Here is a 26627-nt window from a genome sequence, read left to right as displayed (position 1 = left end):
AATAGGCCATGCTCTTAAAGGAATCATGTGATAAATATTTAAGTTTAAATTATTATTTTTTTAAAAGATGGAAGAACTGGTTAAACATCCTCCTTAAGATCCAGGTGTTCTTTGTTTTGCCACTCTAAGTCCAGAATACGTATGCAAATAGATTATGGGCCACAGCTGTGCTGTTCAGTGTGGTAGGCATGATCCACACATGGCTAAATTAAGATTACATAAAATTAAAGTTTCAGTTCTTAGTTGCACTAGCCACACATCAAGTGCTCAATAGCCATATGTCGTTCATAGCTACCATATTGGACAGTGCAGATTACAGATCTTTTCCACCATTGTCCAAATCTCTATGGGACATCATTAGAGTAGAGTCTCATAGTTGTCAAATATAAGAATGATGCTGCTTCCTTTTGTTTATGGGAAACAAGCTCACTGATCACGCCACCCTTTCCCAGGAGCGTGTCTTTATTTAGCTTTATGGTTTTTCCAAAAACAAAACTCCAGATTGTCACTTCCAAACAATCAGAATTGGCTGAAGTATTAGCCAGGGTCATGTTAAACTATGCTGAAAAAAATAATTAACCCTGAAAATCCCTGGCTTAAAAATGTGCTCTCCAAGCTACTTTCATCAAATGTGGGGCTCTGGTAAAATAGTTTCTCCTATACGTAGGACTTGTTAAGACCAGAACGTCCTGGCGTATTTCAAAATGGCCACATGCAGGGAAGCATGAAGGGGTATTTCTCCAATTTTTGCTCTGAGTACCTGGTGGAGTTCCTGGAGACAAAATTCACCAAAGCACACAGCCCTCTAAGACTGGGTTCTCTTGGTCTTTTTATCTCTCAGACCTATCCACACTGAACCTCCAGCAATTCATCAATTACAGTTTTGTTTTTTTTACCCCAATACTGGTTCCCACGGAAGAGGTTTCTGTTTGTGGATTTCTGCTCTGGAAAATTGTGATTTTCTGTGTCTGTCAAGTCTGTCTTTCCAATTTTTAGGGCAGCAGTTTGCTGGTGACCTCAATTCCCTGATAGATCTGAGAAGAGCTGTTGATTTTCAGTTTTCAGCTTTTTACTTATTGTTAGGATGAAGTGATGACTTCCAAGGTCCTTACTTGCCAGACAGAAATCAAGAACACATAAGTGCACATATAAGAATAACATCTATTGGATGTTGGGCAGGGGGAGGGGGGAGGGGGGAGGAGGGAGGAGGGGACGGGTATTTGCATACACAAAGAGTGCAATGCGCACCACCCGAAGAATGGACATATTTGAAACTTGGACTTAGGGCGGGAGGGGAGGCAAGGGCAACATACGTAACCTAATCATCTGTACCCCCATAATATGCTGAAATAAAAAAAAAAGACATAAAAAAAATGAACTCACTTTTTTTAATGGGTTTTATGCTTCTATTGTAAGGTAGGTGGACTATTCTGTTTGCTCCCCTGCCCCTTTATTTACCTTTTCCACTTTGGACTTTCAGAGCGGAAGTTCTCGCTACTATTCTGATTAAAAGTGGCTTCTTTTGCTAATGTCTTCTTCCCTGTGGTTAATGTCCTCTACCCTAAGTGTGTTGGAGTCTAAAACTCATTATTACCCCTCAGTGTTCTCTGTACCCCACCTATAAAAGAAATTTGCCATAATAATTTGGAGACTTTACAAATTCTTTCTTCATACAGTAATATGCCACTTAGTATCATTTCAAAGACTTATTAGGCATATGCTGTAGTTGTAGGACAAAAAAAATAGTGAGCAAAATTGCCATTTGAACTCAGATACCTGCTGTTTGTGTGCATCTCTCACAGTATATCTTTCATATTCTAATTTTTAGGACTTTGAACTAAAAAAGATACTGATTGGCCTGCTACCCATAAGCTAGATGTTCCATTTGGTTATTTCTGGACAGACTGGAGCAATGTCAGTATGTTGTTCTCTTCCTCCACACCCCATTCTTCTCTGGTGAGGATCTTCTGAAGAATCTTCCCTGTTAATTCACCAGAGGAAAGATTAAAACCCAGGTAGAGGTGATGCATGATAGCAAATCACTGAGTCTTCATTATCTGCAGATTCATACCCTTGAACTGGATATCATAAGTGCTATGAACCACCAAAGACCAGTCTGACTGGTATTTTTTTGTATCAATTTTCCATGCAATTGGCTTTTATGTCAATCTATGAATAGTTAAAATATATTTGCCTCCTGCTTCCTCGTGGACATTTTTACAGACTCGCTGGCTTTGAGCAGTCACATTACAGTAAACCCAGTGTTACTGTGCTAGGCCAGGGGAAAAGCTCCTTTGTTAATCACATTGCCTGATTAATAGAGACTCACAGGTTTCCAAATAATTAGGAAATACTTCTAACACGGGCTCTGTGTTAAACAGAATCTAATTTTCCTTGATGATTCAGAGGGCATTTTTACATCCTGTGTTACTTGATTATCATTATTAGGAAAATCAATTGCCAGTTAAACAAGATTTCCAATAGATATATGTCAATAAAACAACTTTAGAATCCAGCACACCAAGCTCCATTCATTTTTAGGAGTTTCTTGTGTTCTCTATAATTTAATCCAAAGCTACATGCTTTCCTTTGTGATATTCCAGGTGACATGGATGTTGGGGGAAGCCCATTTGTACCCACTGTGTGTCTCTACACTCCTCTCTACATGTTTTCCTTTGTTTATTCAACAAACCTTTCCTGATTGTCAGCTCTGTGTCTGTTACTGTACCGGGCAGTGGGGGCACAGGATTCCTGCTCTCATGTGCTTGATGCTAGTGAGGAGAGACAGAAAAGTATTACGTCACCAAAGGCACAAACCACAGAGCTGTGAAGAACATAAAGCTTGGCCACTTGGGAGAGAGTGACTGGGGATGGGGGTGTCTTTCTGCAAAGATGACAACTAAGCATAGAAATGAAGGATGGATGGAACATGGCATTTGATTATCTGAGAGAAGAACATGCTCAAGACAAAGAAAAGATCAGGGACAAAGGTCCTGTGGGGTAAGATAGGGATGTGCTAGACACAGAGATGGTAAAGGAGGCTGCAGAGTCCAGTGGGCAGTGGGAAGCTGAGTTTGGAGAGAGAAGCGAGTGACAAGTAAGAGAGGGCCTTATCATCACACATGGGTGGGTCTCTGAGTCTTGTCTCACATTTGTAAGGTATCTCATATCATAGACACAGCCAGGCCTAAAATCACCTTCATCAAGATGCCTAAAAAAATCAGCTATGATGTCAGTGATTGCCATTAAAATGCTTCAGTATATCATATATTGGTATGTGTGTTGCCTAATTGAAGGCAACAGCCATGTGTTAATCAAAACTGCCTAGTCCAGGGGTTCCCAGCCACCACGTCTCACAGAGGGCTTTACTCTAGACATGGCTACTTTAAGCCAGACCCTTATTCCTGTCTCAGATCAACAGAAATACTGCTAACCAGCATACTAAATGTCAAAAATGTTTTTTCTTGCTGAAACTAATGTCTTATGGCATAATGGCTATTATAAGTGTGCCCTCATCAGCCAACTTAAAACTATTCAAGATATGTGGAGTCATTCCTGGGATCTTGTTTCTACACATATTTATTCTAATCATAGGGTCTTTATCAAGTCATTAGAACCATAGATTTTTTTTTTCCCTTTTCCATGATAAAAGACACTCAGTCCTCCCTTTGCTCTAGGGGAGGAGGAAGTAGAAGCAAAGAGAGATTGGAGAGAAGAAAAGAAAGAGGGAGACACTGTGGACAATCCCTGCTAGCTCTGGAGCTTTGTGCGAACTTTGGGGTAACTGGGTGTGTGTATGGTGGAACACAGGGCGGGGGAAGATGCTGTGGCAGATTTCAAGTCAAGGAGCGGCTCCCCACCCTGACTGGTGCTGCTTACAGAGTCAGGGAGTCAGACTGGGCTCACCCACTGGTTCCTGGCACTCTTCTCAGGTTACACAGAGGAGTTGGTCATAAGAAATCAAGTCACCAATATTAAAAAAAATAAATTAGGGATGATTAAGTTTTATTCTTATTAAAAGTAGCAATTGTGTTTGTATACTGATCGATTTGCTTGAGAGGGAGAGAAAGAAATGAGATACAGATGGCCTTCAGAAAATTGTACATTACCACATGTACACATAAGAATATGCCCCTGAAAGAAACCTTGTCAGTTTGATATCCTCTAGGGCAAAGGTTGACCAACTACTGCTAATGGGCAAAACCTAGTCTGCTTTCAATTCTTTCATAGCCCAGTAGCTTAGAATACTTTATATATAGAGAGAGAGATAGATGATAGATAGATAGATACTGTGTGTGTGTGTAAAGGTTGTATAAAACAAAGAAGAAAAATCTGTGACAGAAAATATATATGACCCACAAAGCTTAAAATATTTATTCTCTGAACATTTACAGAAAAAAATGTATTGACTTCTGCTTCAGGAGGTAGAGAAAGGGGTATTTAAGAATTGCTGTGCTAGAGAGCAGCAATTTAAAAGCGCAACCTACTCTCACCTCACTGCCTACTTCCAATGTCTCTGATCATGCCATACTTTCATTTTCTTAGTACTTTTCATCTTGCAATACACAAAAAAATGTACTTAAATATTCTGTTTATTGTCTTCTGTATGTCTCTCCCTCTTCTTAACCCTGGAATGGAACCTCTAAGAGGACAAGAATCTTTATCTGTTTTGTTATCTTCTGCAAAGCAAGTGCCTGGAACAAGGCCTGGCAGGTATTACAAGCTCATAAGAATGTGTTGAATAAAGGAATGAGTGACTATGTTCATATTTTTAAAGCACCCTTCTTATTCCATGTAGAACAATTAACTCTATCTAAGAGGTTGTCAGTTTTGCATGCCTCCATTTCTATCTGGGGGAGGTTCTTGGAAAATACTTGCTGCTAATTTTTCTCAGACTATTTAGGAAGCTATTCATTATATAATGGTAAAGGGAGCAATTTAACAAGAGAACATAACAATCATAAATATCTGTGCACCTAATACAGGAGTGCCCAGATTCATAAAGTGAACCCTACTAGACCTAAGTAGAGAGATAAACAGCAACATTATAATTGCCAAGGACTTCAACACCCCACTGACAGAACTGGACAGATCATCCAAGCAGAAAATAAATAGAGAAACACTGGACTTAAATGGGACTATAGAACAATTGGGCTTAACAGACATTTACAGATCATTTTACCCAACAGCTACTGACTATACATTCTACTCATCAGTACATGGAGCATTCTCCAACACTGATCATATTTTAGGTCACAAAACATAGCTCAACAAATTCAGAAAAATTGAAATCATACCATATACCTTCTCAGACCACAGTGGAGAAATCAACTCCACTTTCCAAAACTAGAAATCAACTCTAAGAGAAACACCCAATTCTACACAAAGTCATGGAAATTAATGCTGCTAAATGATTATTGGATCAAAGATGAAATTAAGATGGAAATAAAAATATTCCTAGAACTGAATGACAAAGAGGACACAAGCTATCAAAATCTAGGGGATACAGCAAAAGCAGCCCTAAAGGGAAAATTAATAGCCATAAATACCTACAACAAAAGACAGAAAGATTACAAATTAGCAATCCAATGACATGTCTCAAGGAACTAGAAAAGGTAGAGCAAACAAAGTCCAAAGACAGCAGAGGAAAAGAAATAAGTAAGGTCAGAGCAGGACTAAACAAAATGGAAAACAAGAAAATTATACAGAAGATCAACAAAACAAAAAGTTGGTTCTTTGAAAAGATAAACAAATTTTTGATTGACCTATTACTAAATTACTCAGGAATGGAAGAGAAAGGACTCAAATTAGCTCAATCAGAAATGAAAAAGGAGTTATTACTACTGATACCATAGAAATATAAAATATTATCTGTGAATACTATGAAAACCTCTATGCACATAAACTCAAAAATGTAGAGGAAATGGATGAATTTCTGGAAACACACAATCTCCCAAGGCTCAATCAGGAAGAAATAGAACTCCTGAACACACCAATAACAAGCAGTGAGATTGAAGCAACAATTAAAAAAAAAAAAGCCTTCAAACAACAACAATAACAACAATAAAGGCCAAACCAGATGGATTCACAGCCAAATTTTATCAGAACTACATAGAAGAGTTGGTACTCATTCTGCAGAAATTATTCCTTAACATAAAGAGGGAATCCTCCTCAACACATTCTATGAATCCAGTATCACCTTGATACCAAAGCCAGGAAAGGACACAACAAAAAAGGAAAACTATGGACTAATATCCCTTATGAATTTAGATGCAAAAATCCTCAATAAAATACTAGCAAACGAAATTCAATAGATTATCAAAAAAATAATCCACCATGACCAAGTGGGCTTCATCCAAGAGATGCAAGGATGGTTAAACATACATAAATCAATAAATGTGATTCACCACATAAACAGAAGCAAAAACAAAGATCATATGATCATCTCAATAGATGCAGAAAAAGTATTTGACAAAATTCAGCACCCTTTCATAACAAAAACTCTCAAAAAAACTAGGCATAGAAGGAATATACCTCAAGATTATAAAAGACATACAGGAGAAACCCACAGCCATCATCATACTGACTGAAGAAAAGTTGAAAGCATTCCACTAAGAACTGTCACAAGACAAGGATGCTCACTGTCACTACTTCTATTCAACATTGTTCTGGAAGTCCTAGCTAGAGCAGTCAGGCAAAGGAAAGAAATTAAATGTATCCAAATCAGGAAAGAGGAGGTCAAACTATCACTTTTTGCAGATGATATGATCTCATATTTAGAAAACCTTGAAGATTTCACCAAGAGACTCCTGGAATTGATAAATAAATTTAGCAAAGTTTCAGGTCACAAAATCAATATACACAAATCAGTAGCATTCCTATACAACAATAATTGTTGAGCCGACAGTCAAATCAAGGACTCAATAACATTCACAATTGCTACAAGATAAATAAAATACCTAGGAATATACTTAACCAAGAAGGTGAAATATCTCTACAAAGAGAACTATGAAACACTGAAAAAAGAAATCTCAGATGATACAAACAAGTGGAAAAACATATCATGCTCATGGATTGGTAGAGTCAACATTGTTAAAATATCCATACTATCCAAAGTGATTTACAGACTCACTGCAATTCTCATCAGAATACCAACATTGTATTTCATAGATCTAGAAAAAATAATTCTATGGTTTTTGTAGAACCAGAAAAGAGCCCAAATAGCCAAAGAAATCTTAAGCAAAAAGAAAAAATCTGGAGGCATCACATTACCAGACTTCAAACTATACTATATGGCTATAGTAACTAAATCAGCATGGTATTGACACAAAAATAGAAACATAGACCAATGTAACAGAACAGAAAACCCAGATATAAAACCATCCACATACAGCCAACTGATCTTTCACAAAGCAGATAACAATGTACACTGGGGAAGAGAATCCCTACTCAATAAACAGTGCAGATAAAATTGGATAGCCACATGCAGAGGAATGAAACAGGATCCATATCTCTCACCACTAACAAAAATTAATTTAAGACGGATAAAGTAGTCAAATGTAAGGCATGAAACCATAAGAATTCTAGAAGAAAATGTTGGAAAAACTCTTCCAGATACTGGTCTAGGCAAAGAATTTTTGAAGAAGACCCCAAAGGCAATCACAGCAACAACAAACATAAATAAATGGGACTTGATTAAATTAAAAAGCTTCTGCACATCGAAGGAAATAATTAACAGAGTAAATATACAACCTACAGAATGGGAGAAAATATTCACAAGCTATGCATCTGATAAAGTATTAATAATCAGAATCTACAAAGAACTCAAGCCAATCAGGAAGAAAAAAATCAAACAACCCCCTTAAGAAGTGGGCAATAGACATGAAGAGAAGCTTTTCAAAAGAAGATAGACAAATGGCCAATAAACATATGAAAAAATGTTCAATGTCACTAATAATCAAGGAAATGCAAATTAAAACCACAATGAGAGATCAACCAATTTCAGTCAGAATGGCCTTTATTAAAAAGTCCAAAAACAATGGATGCATAGAGAAAAGAACAGTGCCCCACACTGTTGGAGGGACTGCAAATTAGTACAACTTCTATGGCAAACAATATGGAGATTTCTCAAAGAACTAAAAGCCAACCTACCATTTGATCCAGCAATCCCACCACTGGGTATTTACCCAAAGGAAAAGAAGTTATTTTATGAAAAAAGACAACTGCACCTGAAGGTTTATTGTAGCACAATTCATAATTGCAAAGAAATGGAATCAAGAGTCCATTAATTCATGAGTGGATTAACAAAATGTGGTATATGTATACCATGGAGTACTACTCAGCCATAATAAAGGAGGAATTAATGCCTTTTGCAGTGATTTGGATGGATCTGGAGACCACTATTGTAAGTGAAATATCTAAATAATGGAAAAACAAACACCACATGTACTTTACTCTCTACTAAATTGGAACTAATCTATGAGCACATATGTGCTTAGAGAGAAGTAAAACTTAATGGAAATTAACCAGGGGAGAGCCGGGTGGAAGAGATGAGCAAAAACTTACCTAAAGGGTGCAATGAAGAATATCTGGGTGGCAGGCACTCTTATAACCATGAGTATAAGTGTTATACTTATATAATAGTATAAGTATTATAAAAGCAATTTCTATTACCAAAATTATTTGTACCCTTTAATACTTTGAAATTAAAAAACAAAAAAGAGAAAAAAGAAAACAAACCTCAGAAATGGTACAGGATTATCAAGTTTTTTTCTATAAAGCTGCCTCAACTCAATGTATATTACATCATTTCAATATCAAATATTATTCATATTAGTAGTTCTTTCTGCATGATCAATGCCATCCAGGGCAGCCTTTGCAGTGTGACACCTCCCAACTGCCCTCACACAGCCCGCTCCACTCAGCAATCAAAGCCTCCTCTGTGAGGTCTGAAATCCCTTTGATAGGTAATCATGCTGTTTTTCTTTTACTCTTACAGCAAAATAATGTTTAAATGCAAGACCCTGGCCAGGAGAATGCAATGGCTTCAGTTCTTCCAAATGTGCAATTTTTCTGAGAATAGATTTGAGTAATGACAAAGGTTAGCAGGTGTACATAAAGAGATCTATGCCTGAGAGAGCAAACCTAGAAGCCTAGGGGCTGGAGAGATTTGGGTACAGAAAATTCAGCCCTATGTACCAATTTAGAGACAATTTAAAGACACAATTTCAATAAGCTTTGAAATTTTGCTCTTTAAATCCTCAGTTACCACCTGTTTCCAAGCTAACTTGCAAAATGGAAGATGCCTTTTGCAACAGAAAACATGCTTTTCATTTCAAAATTTACATTTCACTTTTGGGTATAAAAGTACAAAGATTTTTTAAAATGTCCATTAACTTGCATTAGTAAGAATGCATTGCATAACACACACTTTGGATCTCTAATTTTTCCACGTGAAATTTTCCTCCATTTTGCTTATCTATTTACCATAGCTGTATGAACATATTTAGTAAGACAAAGTGTGCATCTGGTATTTCATCAAACATATCCTTTTCCTCTATGTTTTTTTACTTTTACACTCCAGCCTGCTGGAACACCAGTTTGAACATGGTGATTACATCTATTCTAGCTTCAAGTGGTTGCAACCATCCTAGCCTGTGAGCCTCAACTATTAACAACTTACTTAGTCACATATAACTTTTTCTCTTTGCATTTCACACTCATTTCCTGCAACAAGTCAGTGGTCTCTAAGAACTTTACCTGAAAAATACAATAAGCACTCTGATTCTGTCTTTATTTAAAATTTTGAAATTCTACTAAGGATTTTCTGAATTAACTTTGATTTCTAAAACTATTGCATAAAAAGGATCCAGGCATCAGTGAGATGGCAGACTAGGAAGATATGGGCCATCCTTCCACAGAGACACTGAGTTAACAACAATATATGTACTTAAATACCTCCAAGGACTCTAAAGAAGTAGAGTAAGTAGGTAAAAGCTAAAACATCCAGGCCATTATAAAATCAAGATGGAATTCCAGAGAAAGGAGTAAAAAATTCAGAGCATTTGGCCCACCCATTTGTATTCCTCCTTTCATGCCTCATACCATGGAGCAACTGGAAAGAAACCACTCTTACCGGGGCTTCTCTCTCAGGATGCAAATAAAAGAGTGTACCACATGTCAAACATTCTGGCTTATCTGGAAGCAGCCTGGGGGACATCTTCCTATCTGGCCTGATTCATAGCACTGAGGCATCAGGTGCCAGAATTTAGATGCAGCTGAAAACCAGACTAGCACCATGCTAGAGCTGCATTTCCAAAAACAGACACCCAGGGAGAGAGCAAGAGATCAGAAAAGGTTTGAGAGGTCCTAGAACTTCTAGCCAGCCTGACTGGTGAAAGTCTTCCTCTGTGCAAAGCCAATACACAAAGACTTCGAGAATAGTTTATTTTTCAAATGTCCAAATTCCAGAAACAAAATAAAAGCATATGAAGAAACAGGGAAACATTGAATCAAAGGAACAAAATAAAACTCCAGAATCTGACCCTAAAGAAATCAGATCTATGAACTGTTTGACAAAGCATTTAAAGCAACTGTCATAGAAATATTCACTTAATGAGCAAGTGAGAACACAGATATAAAAATAAACAAAATTAGAAAAATGATACATAAAAAAATGAGAATATCAACAAAGATAGAAACTATAAAAAGAACCAAATTCTAAACTGAAAAATAAAATCACTGAGCTGACAAGTTATAAGAAGTGTTTAAAAGCAGACTTGGTCAAGCAAAAGAAAGAATCAGGTACATTGAAGACAGGTCATTTGAAATTATGGAGTCAGTGGAGCCAAAAGAAAAGAAGAGTGAAGAAAAGTGAAGAAAGACTAAGAGATTTATGGGCCACTATTAAGTAGACCAATATATGCACTAGAAGAAACCCAGAAAAAGAAGTGTCAGAGGTCTTATTTGAAGAAATAATGGCTTTAAACTTTTTAAATCTGAGGAAAGAAATGAGCACACAGATTGAGGAAGCTCAAAAGACTCCACATAGGATAAATCCAGAGAGAAACACACTGAGGCACATTATAATCAAAGTGTCTAAAATCAAAACCAGAGAGAGAATCTTAAAAGCAGCAAGAGAGAAGCTACTTGTCACATACACGGGAACTTTCATAACATTGTCATTGGATTACTCAGCACAAACATAGTGGAATTATGCCAAGAGGAAAAAATAAAACTGTCTACCAAGAATACTGTATCTGGCAAAACTGTCCTCTAAAAATTAAATAGAAATTAAGACTTTCCCAGATAAACAAAAGCTGAGAGAGTACACTACCATTAAGCTTGCTCTAGAAGAAATGTTAAAGGAAGACCTTCAAACTGAAATGAAAGGATGATAGACAGCAATTCAAATCCATATGAAAATATAAGGTTCCTTGGTAAATACATGAACAAATATGGTAGCCTGCACTATTGTCAATTCAGTGCACACAATTTGAATGACAAAAACATTTAAAAATAACTATAAGTCTATCTTAATGGCTATACAATATGTAAAGACATAATATGTGACATCAAAAGTGGGAGGGTGGAGCTGTAAAAGGTTAGAGGTATTTGTATGCACATGGAACTAAGTTGCTACCAGTTTAAAGTAGAATTGTATAATTTTAGTATATTTTGTGCAATTGTAATGAAAACCACAAAGAAAATATCTATAGATTATACACAAAATGAAATGAGATGGGACTCAAAGCATATCAGTCTTAGAAAAAACTCACAACAATACAAAAAGGAAGGCAGTAAGAGAGAAAATAAGATGGAAAAAAGCTACAAAACATACAGAAAACAATGAACAAAATGGCAATAGTAAGTCCATCTCTGTCAGTAATTACTTGAAATGTAAATGGACTAAACTTTTCAATCAAAAGACATAGATTGACTGAATGGATTAAAAAATAAGATTTAACTATATGCTGTCTACAAGAGACTCACTTTAGATCTAAGGGCACAGTTAGGTTGAAAGCAAAAAGATAGGAAAAAATATTCCATACAAATGGTAACCAAAAAAGAGGAGGAGTGGCTCCACTAATATTAGACAAAACAGGTTTTTAAATCAAAAACTGTTACAAGAGACAAGGATAAAAGGGTCAATTCACCAATAGATAAAAATTGTAAATATTTGTGCATCAAACATCAGAATTCCTAAATATATGAAGCAAATTTTGACAAAATTGGAGGTGGAAATACACAGCAAAACAATAACAATAGGGAACTTCAATAATCCACTTTCAATAATGGATATAACAACGAGATAGAAAAATTGATAAGGAAATAGAGCACTTGAAAAATACTATGGACCAACTGGACCTAATAAATATATACAGTACCTTCCTCCCCAAAATAACAGAATATAGTCTTCTCAAGTACACAGGCAACATTTTCCATGTTAGTCCAGCAGTTCCCAACATTTTTAGCACCAGCAACCAGTTTCATGGAAGACAATTTTTCCATGGACCAGGGGCTGAGGGGTGGGGATGGTTTTTGGTTGATTCAAGTGCATTTCATTTATTGTGTACTTTATTTCTATTATCATTACATTGTAATATATAATGAAATAATTATATAAACCTCTCTGCTAATGACAATCTGTATTTGCAGCTGCTCCCCCATACTAGCATCACTGCCTCAGCTCCACCTCAGATCATCAGGCATTAGATTCTCATAAGGAGCATGCAACCTAAATTCCTTACATATGCAGTTTACAGTAGGGTTCACACTCCTATGACATAATGTAATGCTGTCACTGATCTGACAAGAAGCAGAGCCCGGGCAGTGACCCAAGCTATTGAGAGCAGCTGTAAACACAGATAAGCTTTGCTTGCTCGCCAGCCACTCACTTCCTGCTGTGTGGCCCACTTCCTAACAAGTCATGGACGGGTACCAGCCTGTGGCCTGGGAGTTGGGGACCACAGGGTTAGAACACATGTTAGGCCACAAAACAGTCTTAAAAAATTCAGAAGACTGAAATCATACAAAATACCTTTTTTATAATTACATCGGAATAAAACTAGAAATCAGTTTCAGAAGGGAAACTGAAAGATCCTCAAATATGTGGATATTAAACAATGCACTCTTAAATAACTAATGGCTCAAAGAAGTGACAAGGGAAATTATACTTTGAGGCAATGAAAATGAAAACACAACATATCCAAACTTATGGAATGCAGCAAAAGCAGTACAAAGAGATAAAATTATGGCTGTAAATGTATACATTTTAAAAGAGGAAAAATATCAAATCGACAATTGAATTTTATGCCTCAAGAAATTAGAAAAAGAAGAACAAAACATAAAACTAGATATACTCTTGTGTATATGGTCAAATGGTCTTTGATACGGGTGCCAAGACTACTTAATGGGGAATGGACAGTCTCTTCAACAAATGTTGTTGGGAAAACTGGATATCCACATGAAAAGAACAAAGTTGGATTCTTATCTTACAACATACACAAAAATGTACTCAAAATGGACTAAAGAACTAAACATAAGACCTAAAACTATGAAACTCCTAGAAGAAAACATCTGTGAAAATCCTCATGACATTGTACTTGGCAATGATTCTTAGATATGTCACAAAAAGCACAGGCAATAAAAGCAAAAATAAATGAGACTAGATAAAACTTAAAAGTTTTTGTGCAACAAAGGACACAATCAGGACAGTGAAAAGGAAACCAGTGAAATGGGAGAAAAAATTTACAAATCACACATCTGATAAGGGGTTATATTCAGAATATAAAAAGAACTCATATAGCTCAACAATAAAAATCAAATAACCCAATTTAAAGATGCATAAAGGTCTTGAATAGGTATTTCTCTAAAGATGATATATAAATCACTAAAAAAAATGAAAATATGCTCAGCATCACTACCCATCAAAGAAATGCAAATCAAAACTAAACAAGATATCACTTCACACTCACTAGGATGGTTACTATTTGAAAAAGAAAAACAGAAAATAGTAAGTGCTAACAAGGATGTGGCACAATTAGAATCTTTGTGCACTGTTGGTGGGACTGTAAAGTGGTGCAACTGCTGTAGAAAACAGTATGGTGTTTTCTCAAAAATTAAAATTAGAATTATCACGTTAGCAAGAAGTTCCATTTCTGGGTATATATCCAAGAGAAGACCATGGTCTCAAAGAGATATTTGCACATCCATGTTCATAGAAGCACTATTCAAAATAGCTCAGAGGTGGAAGCAGCCTAAATGTCCATCAATGGATGAATGAATAAACAAACTATGGCATGGGTGTGTGTGTGTGTGTGTGTGTGTGTGTGTGTGTATGTGTAAAATCCTGTCACATGCCACACATGGGTGAACCCTGAGGACATTATAATAGTGAAATAAGCCAGTCACAAAAGACAAACACTGTATGATTCCACTTTTGTGAGTTATCTAAAGGTGCCAAATTCATAGGAACAGAAAGTAGAATTTGGGTTACCAGGGGCTGTGCAGAGGAGGGAAAGGGGAGTTGTTCTTTAATGGGTATAGAGTTTCAGATTTGAAGGTGAAACACGTTTGGAGATCGGTTTCACAACAACATGAATATACTTAACACTATTAAACTGTGTTGTTAAAATGATTCAGATGGTAAATTTTATGTTTTTATGACAACAAAAAATTGCATTAAAATATTGCTTATCTTCATTACTGAGCTTTTTGGCACCCTCTTAAATTTTGCACTTCAGATGAATTCCATCTCTGCACTGCCCTACCAACAAAGGGTTGTAACTGAGGCTGTGGAAAGAAATTAAAATAATCATATTCTGGGCTAAAACACTGGCAAAATTTCTCCAAATTCTTTTTCTTTCTGTTCTGTATCCATCAAGAAATGTGTGTACTTCTTGAAGTGTGTATCCTTGATAAAGAAAGATAGCAGCAGAGATGGTGCCAGATTTAATACCATTGAAATTCTCAAAGATCCTGATATTATGCCCTGTTCCATAAACCATTCAAAGGCTAGTGAAATCCATATTAGTCATTCACCTCCACACACATTCCTCCCAGAGGACTAGAGACCTCAGATGGTTTGAATAAATGTCAAAACTAGCTTCTAAAATGGCATTTAGAATTGAGTAAAGTGCAGTCCACAGAAATTGTAGCTTAAAGCCCAGATATGATGAATATTTGAATACACAATTCTGAAAACAGCTAACTTCTCCATAAGAAGCATACTCTCTAAAAGAACAAAACAATCAGAATGCAAAAGAATGGGGATGATAATTAGTAATTAATAAGACTTGTTCCAGTTCAGTGAAAAGATTAGAGAAGTGAAGTTAATAAATCCAAAAGTAGGTTAATCTTCTATTCCGTCCCTTAAGCCTGCCATTTTTTATATCTTTATTATATCCCAAGTGCACTCAGAAATAGAAAAGTCCACCAATTAGATATTTTTTGAATATTTGTCCAACTACATTCAAGAGGTATTTGAACACTTCCTATTACAAACACTAGGGATATAGCTGTGAAAAAAAACAAGAAACAAACAAAAACAATTCTCCAATTCCTTGAATAAGAAAATACACTATAAGAAACTTTTCTTTTTTTATTTTCACATATTGAAGAGATATTTGGGAAACCTGAAAAGGGAATGAAATACAAGCCTTTCTAAATCAAGGGCCCCAAATTATTTATTGTGGATCCCAATATTGTCAATTGGTGGTCGGTCCCCAGGTAAATCTCACTCTCTCTAGCCCTCAGCCTTCTGAATTACATGCATAAGTTCTGCAGATGTGAATCCTCACTTAGAAGTTCCTTTGCAAACAATTTATGGAGAGAATGCTGTCAGGAGAAACCCATAAAGGAGCGAGGATAGTGGGATAGAGTTGGGAAGGACCTTAGCAGCAATGGGGTCTCAGCTGGAATATAGCTTGAGCGCGATCCTGTGAGGAGCTCTAGAGTGTGGATTACACCACAGCATGGTCTCACCTGGAGGCAAGGGTTAGGCTTTAAATCCCAACATCATTCAGTCATTGACCACAGCAACCTTGGATCTAGAGTGGGTGGGATTTGGAGACTAAGGGATAAACTCCCAGGCATCTCTAAAAGAGATGGTTTCTATTAGCTAAGGTCAACTGGACGATGGATACCCAAGTCCAATAAAGGAAATCAAGGCAGGGAACAATAGTATCTACTATGGTATGAAAGGTCTGAATTTTTCAAGGAAGCAGCCACAAAGTGGCAGACTTTGAAAAACTAAGGAGGGAAATATCCCTTGTCCTAGAGAAATGAAAATTTCCTAGTGATGCTCAAGCCTCATCCAGCCAACCATGTTTTCTTTAGTATTTGGCCCGTCCCTAGTCATTCTCCAATCCCAATAAATCTGGGATACCAGTATTCAATGAGTAGTAGAGAAAGCCTTCCAAGAATGGTCCAGTTAGACCTAATCTTAGAGATCATTTGGTCCAACAGCTTTCAGATATTGGTATCTAAGGGCTCTAATTCACTAGGAATCTTGTGGATATCCAATGTGCAGATCCAGTGACAGAGGACTCATTTTGGTCAGAGAAAGAAAGTATGGATACCAATCTCTCATAGACTTAGGTGGCTTCCCTTGGGCTACAAGGGTCACAGTCCACCTCTTGACTGTGATCATGTGTCTTTGGCCAGGTTCCCTAGAAACAAAGCCTCATGTGTGGGCTTTTGTAAGTGATATATTCATGGAGTGATCTCAAGAGAAACTGTAAGAGAGAGAGGAAAGTGGAATAGGGCGAGGAAGAAGATAGGCAAGGACATGGGTTCAGATCAAAACAACAACAATAACAACCACAAAGATCTATTCGAACTTTACAATTGTGCAATTGCAAACCCAAGAGGCCAAGACACTTGCCTGTGACCTCATAGCTCCCCAGTGGTGGACCAGGGCTTGAAAGTAGATGAGATCATCCTATTCCAGAGCTATTCTCATGGTGTTTGTTTTAGGATAGGCTTCATAGAAGCCAATCCTGAAAAGGCAATTATTTTGCAAGTGATTTATTGTGGGGATGTTTCAGAAGAAACCTTTAAGGAAATGAGGGAAACAGGTAGAACAGAGGAAGGAGCACAGAAAGGAAATAGTCTTAGCTGGGGTCTGGGTTAAGGCAGATCCCATGGGGAAGCGTGGAGGGTACCACAGTTATGTCCCAACTTGAGGCAAGGAGCAAGATTTTATACTCCAGTATTAGTCATTGGTTTGGGGCTCTAGGGAGAGCATAGCTTCCTGGGCACTTCCTGGAGAGGTGGTTCTCTGGACAGGAAAACGCTGGGAGTCATTAGCTTTCACTGTTCACTGCAGCTGGTACATGTGCTGGACAGAGGGGGACTGGGCAGGCACCAATAACTTTCACTACAGTACTTCACGGGGCTCCCATGCAGTTTCTGTCACTCGATGTGAATATCAACACGATGAGTGCCCAAACCCATAGCGGTGTCTAAGGAACTGCTTCAAAAGGCGCAATCACAGCTACCACCCACAGTTTCCGTTTGGTCTTCTTTTTTTTCCCTCCATAGTGTGAGTTTTATCAAAGGTTTTTTTTTAAATATGCTTTCATTTAAGTTATCTCTAAAGAAGCCAACTTTTGATTCCACAAGGAAGTTGCCGAAAATACAGATAAACCTCTATGTTCATTGAGGGGATTCACAGCTTCTGTTAAGGCTGTTCCTTTCCAGTCTGTGCGGTGAATGTGTACCGGGAGAGCCCCTTCCCCAGCAGACCTCTGCCCTCCACACCACCCTCCCTCCTCCTCCAGCTTGCAGTCACAAGGGGTAGGGGGTGACATTCCTGGGTGTGTTACTATGACTACCTTATCCTGGATAGTCACTGTAGGTTTTAAATAACCATGCAATTAGCTGTTTTGTAACATTTTGTTGTGTTTTTTCTCCACTTGAGTCTTTTTTTATCACCATTGAAATCTAATTGGATTTTTTATAAGGTTTTAAAGAATCTTCTTATGTTGGTTTTGTTTTTAAGAGGAAAAGAAGCAGAAAAGTTATTAGCAGAAGGCAGAAGGCAGAAAGCAGATTGGTGCAAAAATATCAAACAGAGAGCTGGAACTGGAAACGTCCTTAAAGATCGAAGTCATATGTTTTCACACTATTTTTTGAGTAGCACTTGCGTTTCTCAAAGGTATCTCTAGGTTGGTTCTCAGAGCCATAGGGAAAAAGAGAACACTGGATCCAAGCACATACTCACAACCACATAAATTACAGTAGCTTCATTTTAAAATACATTTTATATGCTGTTGTATATTCCATAAAAGAATTTGAACAGCTAGTTGAAAAGAGAGAGAAAAAAAAAGACAAAGGTTTGAAAGTCAGAATTTACTATGGGGCAGGTGCTATCAGATCACAATCCACATTCCCTCAACATTTACCACTTCCATGCACATCACCTGCCTATCTTTGCCTAACAAGTTTCTCTCTGTGCAGGAGCCCATTCTGCCACACAGGCTAGCTGGACATTCTAGGCAGATAACACCTTCTGGGAGCAGCCCTAAACCAAAGACCGATGGCAGTGGGTGTATAAATACCCTAGCTCCCTAGGACATCTCTGAGGCATGTGGTCCACCCCACCTCCCAGGCTTCCCCAGTGGAATTAAGCACCAGGTGCCCACAGTGGTAAACTTAATAATACATCTCCTATTAGCTGCAGTCTGTTGCCTGCCTTGCTTTCTCACTCCCCTTCCCTACCTGTGTTTCCTGGGATCCCTTGCCAGGTAAACTACCTGTACTCAAATCATTTTCTCAGGGTTAGTTTATGGGGCAACTCAAACCAAGACATAGCCCAATTTCATTCAATTCTCAAATCAACAGCAGATACTCAAAGGAAAAAAAAAATAAAGTTACAATTTTTTCTTTGAATTTTACATTTTCCTTTCTTTTCAAAGATAAAATTAAATATTATTTTTAATGGTTGGATGGTGAAGGAATGACTTCTATTGAGTACCTAGGAAATCCCAGGCAATGTGTTAGAAGTAATCTCATGAGAGAAATACCCCAGTTTAACAAATGAGTAAATTGTTGGTCAAAGAACTTCGGTGAAGAACTCAAGGGACCCAGGCAAGGCTTGGATTCAAAACCTAAGCTTTGGCTCTCCAATTTAATATTAGTATAATAGCCATTGATCTTTATATTAATCTATGATGTCAGTTGATTCTTGTGTTACAGGTTAGTGATCTTCAATAATATATATATTCCCTATATTAACTTAAAGTGGTTTCATGAAAATCAACATTTATATAAATTGTATCAAATACATGTGACTTAATGTGGAGTTCAAATATTATCACTTCATACTTTTCTTTATCAAAAAAATGACATCTAGTCAATACTATCTAGTTTCCTCTTTAGTCCTTCTATTAGAAGAGTTTTTTATTTATTTTTTTTTTGTTGAGACAGAGTCTCACTTTGTTGCCCTGGCTGGAGTGAGTGCCGTGGCGTCAGCCTAGCTCACAGCAACCTCAGACTCCTGGGCTCAAGCAATTATTCTGCCTCAGCCTCCTGAGTAGCTGGGACTACAGGCATGTGCCACCATGCCCGGCTAATTTTTTCCTCTCTCTATATATATTTTTAGTTGTCCAGATCATTTCTTTCTATTTTTTGGTAGAGACGGGGTCTCACTCTTGCTCAGGCTGGTCTCGAACTCCTGACCTTGAGTGATCCATCCACCTCGGCCTCCCAGAGTGCTAGGATTACAGGTGTGAGCCACCGTGCCTGGCCTAGAAGAGTTATTAATTCTCTACCTTTCTGAATAAAGAGATACAAGCGGAGCAGAAGTGACTAAATGTTTTCTTTTTCAGAAAGTTTTCTTTATATATATTAAAACTTCCCTTTCCTTTTCAATGACACATTCTCTTGGCCTCAGGACTGCAGGCCTCTTTTTTAATCATGGCTGGGATTGGGAGACTCTTCACGGCCCCCCTCCGATGTAGGCTTCTGCCAACCAGATCTCCCGGTGCCAACTAGCAACCTATGAAATGCACAGAAGAGATGGGCTGGAGAGACAGCCAGGCCAAGGTGGCCCACTGCATTAGGGTGCATAGTACCTTCCCCTCCTAGGACCTCAACACAGTGGGTCCTTCCTTACTTCCTTTCCCTACCAGGGCCCTTACTAAGACCTTACAAAAGTTGACCATTTTAAGTAAGGTAGCAACACTGCAGTTGCTGCCTCTGTTCCTTCTCGCGAGTTAAAGAAGTGATCCTTGGAGAACTTGCTGGATTGTTTTTACTGGTCGCCCAATTAATGGCTTTCTTGGACTCATGTTCTTTCCCTGTAACTATAACCCTGATCCACTCTGACTCGGACTAGATCTTGTGATTTGCTTTGACCAATAAAATGCCTAAGAGGTGATGTCATGCAGTTCTGAGCCTAGGCCTCAGGAGCCATTGTGGACTCTCTATTGGAACCCTACCTCTGCCAGGAGAGCCAGCTTGAGTGAGCCCACAGAGCACGCGAGACCACACGGCGGAGCACCAAGGTTCCCCATACCAATCCCAACCAAGGCCCTGATGCAGAGCTACCTATATGACCAGAAGATGAACATGGAATCATGAAGAAACCTATCTTAGACCTGAAGGATCTCTCAGCTGATCCCAGCCCAAATTTCCAGCCTATATATCATGAACTAAATTAATAGTTGTTGTCTTAAGACACTAAGTTATGGGATAGTTGGTTATGTAGCAGTTAGCTAACTGGCACCACTTTCTTCCTCTGAAAGAGAAACTTGGGAAAATGTATTTAATGTTCAATGGGTTTATGGATCCTACAGGACCAAATCAAAGCACCTTAGCTTTGCACAGTAGGAATTTCCCAGCTTAGCCTCTACTTGTCTTTGTAGTCTCATGCTCACCTCAGAAAACCCCTGTGTACAAGCAATGAATCTACCACAATGAAGTTTTCCCCATTCTCTGAAAAAGTCCCCTGCCCATCCTTGTGGAATAATAATGACATAACAACCACAACAGCAACATTTATTGAAAGTTTATTGTGTACCAGAATTTTATGATCATTATTTCACTTAATTTTCACTGCACTTCTAAGTGAAAAGTCCTATCATTATTCCAAGTTTAAAGATGAGAAAACTGAAGCACAAATAACTTAAGTAACTTGCCAAAGATCATGCAGTGGTACAGCAGAGATTCAGTTCTGGAATATCTGTCCCCAGAGGCCCAGGGCTTCCTTAACCAATGTGCTCTCCCATTCTGTACCTGGCACATGTTGCCTCTCATTTCAAGGCCAAGTTTGCCCATAACACCATGAGCCACCCTTACATGGCTCTCACCGTGTTCCAGGTGGTGCTCAAAGACCTTTGCACACACTCAGGTTTTGATCCACTCAACAACTGATAGCTATTATTATCCATTATTATCCTCATTATAGAGAAAGAAACTGAGGCCCAGGAAAGTCGAGTTATTTGCTCAGTGTCATACAGCATGTTAGTGACAAAACTTTAATTCAGGCAGAGACTATCTGGCTCCAGAATTCGGGCTGTGTATCATCACACACTATTGTCTCTCATGTCACCTGCTCACAGCAGGGACAGTCTTCTGTGGCATCCTCAGGAAGGATTGTTCCTTCCCTGCTTTGTTCTTTCACACTTTCTTATGCAGACCACTGTCCAAGGTTTTGCATTTGTGCCAAAACTTAACTTTCTTCTCATGAGAAAATTTGCTCTGCAAAATTGGGACCACATTTGGAGTCATAAAAAAGTATATGTTACCCTTTGGGAAGAGAATCTTCCCATCAGCTGTGTCTACTGGGGAAGCTCAGAGAGTAAACCCACGTATTTAAGAATAAGGGGCTGCAGTGGCTGCTGGTGTGCTGCACAGGTGCCCTCCCTGGGCTGGTGCACCCATCCCCAGCCACAAGAGAGTTGGTGCTCTCAGCTCACACTGCCCTCTCTTGCAGAGGACCGCACCCACCCAGTAAGAGCAGCTACCCTTTGAAAACTATCGGGGAGATCTCATTAGCCAGTGACTAGCAGATACTGAGGCTCAAAAAACTGCCTCTGCGTCAGGCAGAGAGAACTCCACAGTGAGACTTCTACTCTAGAGCTCCCTGTGCAATCAGGCTGAATCTCACTTTCAGCCAAATCACATCTTTTCTTGATTCTTTTCCCCTTCCCTATCCAGTAAGAATCCCCAACCCAAGGGCTGATTCATAGAAATCCAAACTAAGACAAGAGCTTCGTAAAGATAGGAGGCAATTTCATTGGAGATAAAAGTACTTTCATTTGAGGAAAGTGCTATATGTTTATTTTTTCTGAATAATAACATGCAAAATATTTATAATTGAGGGAGGTAAAACAACTTTGTTTCTAACATCTAAGGCTGAACAAATGTTTTTAAGCAAAATTATGTCTGTATCTTTTCTTATGTAAGTTAGGGTGATATTAGCTGCTGTTACAAACAAATCCCCCAAAGCAATGGGTCAGACAAGGTAGAAATTTATTTCTCTTTTATGTATCGGTTGCAGTTCCAGGTTAGAGGGCCACTAGATACCATACAATCTTAGAGATGGGCTTCTCATGTTTTTCCACCGTGACGTACATAGCGTGATGTTTTTTTCTGCATGTTGGAAGCCATGGTATAGAAGATGACTTGCAGCAAAGTAAAAAAAGAAAAAAGAGTATGAAGGAAGCATACCCACCCATTAAAGGCTCTATCCAGAAACAACGTCACTTCAGTTTACATTTCACTGGTGTGAACCCAGTCACCACACACCTGGCTGTAGGGGAGGGTGGGCTAGTTACAGTGTAGCTGGTCTCCTAAATGGCATTGCATTACTGCATTATGCTGAAGAAAGAAAGAGGAGAATAAATTTTGCGAAGAGTTAAGAAATCCCTGCAATAATCCTTATTATTAGTTTGGCATTGGCTCCCTATCTTTTCTAATATTCACTATAAGGAAAATGAGGGCACCTGAGCTAACAACTTTTTAAATTAACCACAGAGCCTGTCTTTTTGTGTAAACTTCAATGCTTGTAAAACCCTTTTTAGAGAATTTCTTGTCCTCATAAATGTGTCTACCCCAGGAAATAGTATTAACCCACGGATTGTGCCTAATATTAATTATGAAATGGTAAATGAAGTTAGCAGGGTTTTTTTTTTCTTCCAACTTTTGTATCAGGGTGGCTAAATAGAATTTTCTGTGATAATAGAAATATCCTATATTTGTGGTGTCCAGTCCAATAGCCACTAGACACATGTGGCTATTGAACACTGGAAATGAGGCTAATGTGACTGACAAACTAAAATTTCAATTTTATTTGATGTTAATTTTAAATTTAAATTTAAAGAGCCCCATGTGATGGGTGGCTACCATATTGAAAAAAAGCAGCTCTATATAGTGATGCTGGTAAGAAAGGAAGTTGTGCAGTTCATTCGTCTCCCAGCAACTGCTTCATCCAAATTCGTATCGATGGTTCCTCTGATAGATTCTGAACCAGCCACAAGGCAAAGCTCTGTTTCATCACTATGTGATATCTTTGCTGCTATCTTTCAGCATCAGGCAAAGTTGTTAGCACATAGTACATTTTTAATAAATACTTATCAAACAAATAAATTAAATAATGAGATGTGCTCTGTCCAACCAAGTTAGGTCTGCTATATATAATATGATTTGACCTAGTTCAGAACATTTTGCAATGCAAGTAACCAACAGTGAAACCATAATTCATATAAACTATGTATCAATCTAATTTAGTTGTTTGGATGGGCACAATTATTGTACCAAATATATCACAGCTCTAATGTATTCCGACTAGACAATAGCAATGACATTCATAGAACCTACACTCCAAATAAATTCTTCATATTCCAGATATTTTGCGTGTCTCCTGCGTATGCAACACAGCATTATCCAGTTAACATCTGTACACAACTTTACTAGAATGGCAGTGTAGTCAAGTACCAGAATTCATAAGCACATTTGCCATCTGGAGTCAAGATAAATGTAATTTATCCATGTCTGAGTAAATCAGAGTTTAAATTCAGTCAAGTGATGGACCAGATATGAAGAGCCATCGTTTCGCAAATGTGGCCCAAGTCAGCCTCAGAGCTGTTAGCACACATGCTGTATGATTAGTCCCACTTCTTTGTAGAGTGGGGCCTCCAACACTCTTCATGATTTTTCATGCTTGCCGAATATTAGGAAATAAGCCATCCTTGCTAAGGCTGCTTGATTTAGGAATAAATTTGTACTTACATAGGTAAAGCCAAGAGCAGGATTTTTCCCCTCTCCAAATTGATAGGATTTTGCACACACACAAATATGCTTACAACTATGATTAAACACAAGCTTCCCTGTCACATCCTATCTCCCCTAGATCGAGCATGGAAGAAAAGCAGGGCCTCTAACCAAAGAGTGACACGAGATGCTACAGTTTCTCACCACAACAGACCAAGCATGGAGTGGAGAAAGAGATAAGACGGAACAGAGAAAGAGGTGAGAAGGTGCAGAGAGTGAGGCCTGAATGATACTGAGTTCTTCTTCAGTATTTAAAGGTGGGAAAGAACTTCAGCCAAAGGCTCTCAGCAGTTGCACTGACAGTAATGTCAGGGGCTTGTCCTACCTGAAGAAATGACTGCTGGACCATGTTCCTTTAAGGGCCCAACTCAGTGTACTTCTTGATCTTATTGAGAGGGGTCAGGCACTCAGATATTGCCCTGCACAGGCAGGAGTAATCTTTTCATCTTCTAAAATAAATTGAAATCCAATCACATTCTTAGGTTTCAACTTTCAGTTGTGCCTAAATTCAAACTTTTGCATCATAAAAAAGTTGAATTAGCCAGATTTATATTTAAAACCTCTAAGCTTTAACTAATGTAGGGGAGTGCCTAGTGACCAAAGAAAGAAGTATTTATTGTGAAACATTCATTCTTTGGGGAGGCCCAAGTCCTACAAAAAGATTTGCCCAGGGACCTACAAGATCATATGGAATTATTGTCCTTACAGCTTTACCAATTCTATACCTGACCAGTGAGTAAATTGGGTCTTCTTACATATAGCCTATTTTACTCAAAGTAAAAGCAAATTTCAACCTCTACTACATTTGAGAAAGGGATATAATGCTAATTACAAACATTTTGTCACTAACATGTAAGAGCACACACACACACAAACATATGCACATTCATTTTCACTGTAAACAAAGATGGCAAAGACCTGTGAAAATTTCTCTCCTTCTAAAAGCAATGAAAAACTCATAAAAATTATCAGAATAAACTTTTTAGAACTTTTCAAATTAACCAAAGGCTTTCAACAACATGAAAAAATGTTTGTTCAAGGAATACAGCTGAATCTCAGTAAGAACAACACACTTTGTGGCATTTTAACTTGCTCTAACCCTATCCCTCACTTTTCACCTCAGCAGTAACCTTGAAAATAACAGGCTACATTCCTTCTCTGGCAGGAACAGAATGGAGCTGGAGATTTTTCAAAGCCTTATTTCCAAAGAAGTGTCATTTTTTTTTTTTTTTTTACCTGACTAGTGGGTTCCTGGAAGATCCTACTTGGAAGACTTGTTTTTATTTGGACTAAATTGGAACTCACCCAATGCAAAAAGCCTCTCTTTGAGAATATTTATCAAAAACAATAAAAAGCAAAGATTTTTAAAGTCTTGGTTGCCTAAAATGATAGATAACAATTGGGGCAAACAATGGACTATCCAAAAAGCTTAAAAAGAAAAATTGAGGTTCAGGATATCCACAGGGGCTTTGAAAAGTTCCAACATATTTCTTGGAAGCTAGAAGGCCACACACATGCATAAGGCTACATGCATAGTCAAGAATGGCCTGGGAAGTCCCCAGCCCCTCCACCTCTGGCTGACCTTGAGTCTCTTCACAAGCAGGAAGCGAAAGCTAAGGCAGAGTTGTCAGTTATCTGGATGAGAGTTGAAGGCATGTCCCAACACATGCACACACACACACACACACACACACAAACGGAGCACATAGGCAAAGAGTAGGAGATCCGTTGATTCCAGGCATTTGAGGAAATCTCTATCCAAACATTAGCCGAACACATTGTTAACTGAGTATGAGTAGAGGGTTCAGTGGGCACACACAAGAAACAAAATAGATTTCACAGAATTAGTTCAGAAAAGTCACTAAACAAATAACAACTACAACAAACAACAACAACCACAAACCCTGGGGAGGGGGAAGAATCTGATTTCCAAAAGCATCGCGTGCTATTTACAATGTTCTTGTCCAACAAAAAGAAAACAAGATGTGTAAAGAAAGAAGTATGGTACACACACAAGAAAAATAAGCAATCAATAGAAACTCCCAGAGAAAGTCCAGAAGTTGGGCTTATTAGACAGATATTTTAAAACAGATATTTTAAATATGTTCAAATGACTAAAGGAAAATTTGTCTAAAGAACTAAAGGAAAGGATGAGAATAATGTCTCACCAAATAGAGAATATTGATAAAGAGATAAATTTTATAAAAGGAGATGGATAGAAATTCTAAAGTTGAAAACTACAATAACTAAAAGAAAAAATACTAGAGGTGTTCAATAGGAGATTTAAGCAGGTAAAAGAAAGAATTAATACAGTTGAAGATAATACAGATTAATAAGCTTATTCAGTC

The sequence above is a fragment of the Propithecus coquereli genome, unplaced genomic scaffold (genome assembly GCF_000956105.1).
Source record: "Propithecus coquereli isolate 6110/MARCELLA unplaced genomic scaffold, Pcoq_1.0 Scaffold153, whole genome shotgun sequence".
NCBI classification, from domain to species: Eukaryota; Metazoa; Chordata; class Mammalia; order Primates; family Indriidae; genus Propithecus; species Propithecus coquereli.
The sequence above is the reverse complement of the archived record's forward strand: the minus strand, read 5'-3'. Positions refer to the sequence as shown.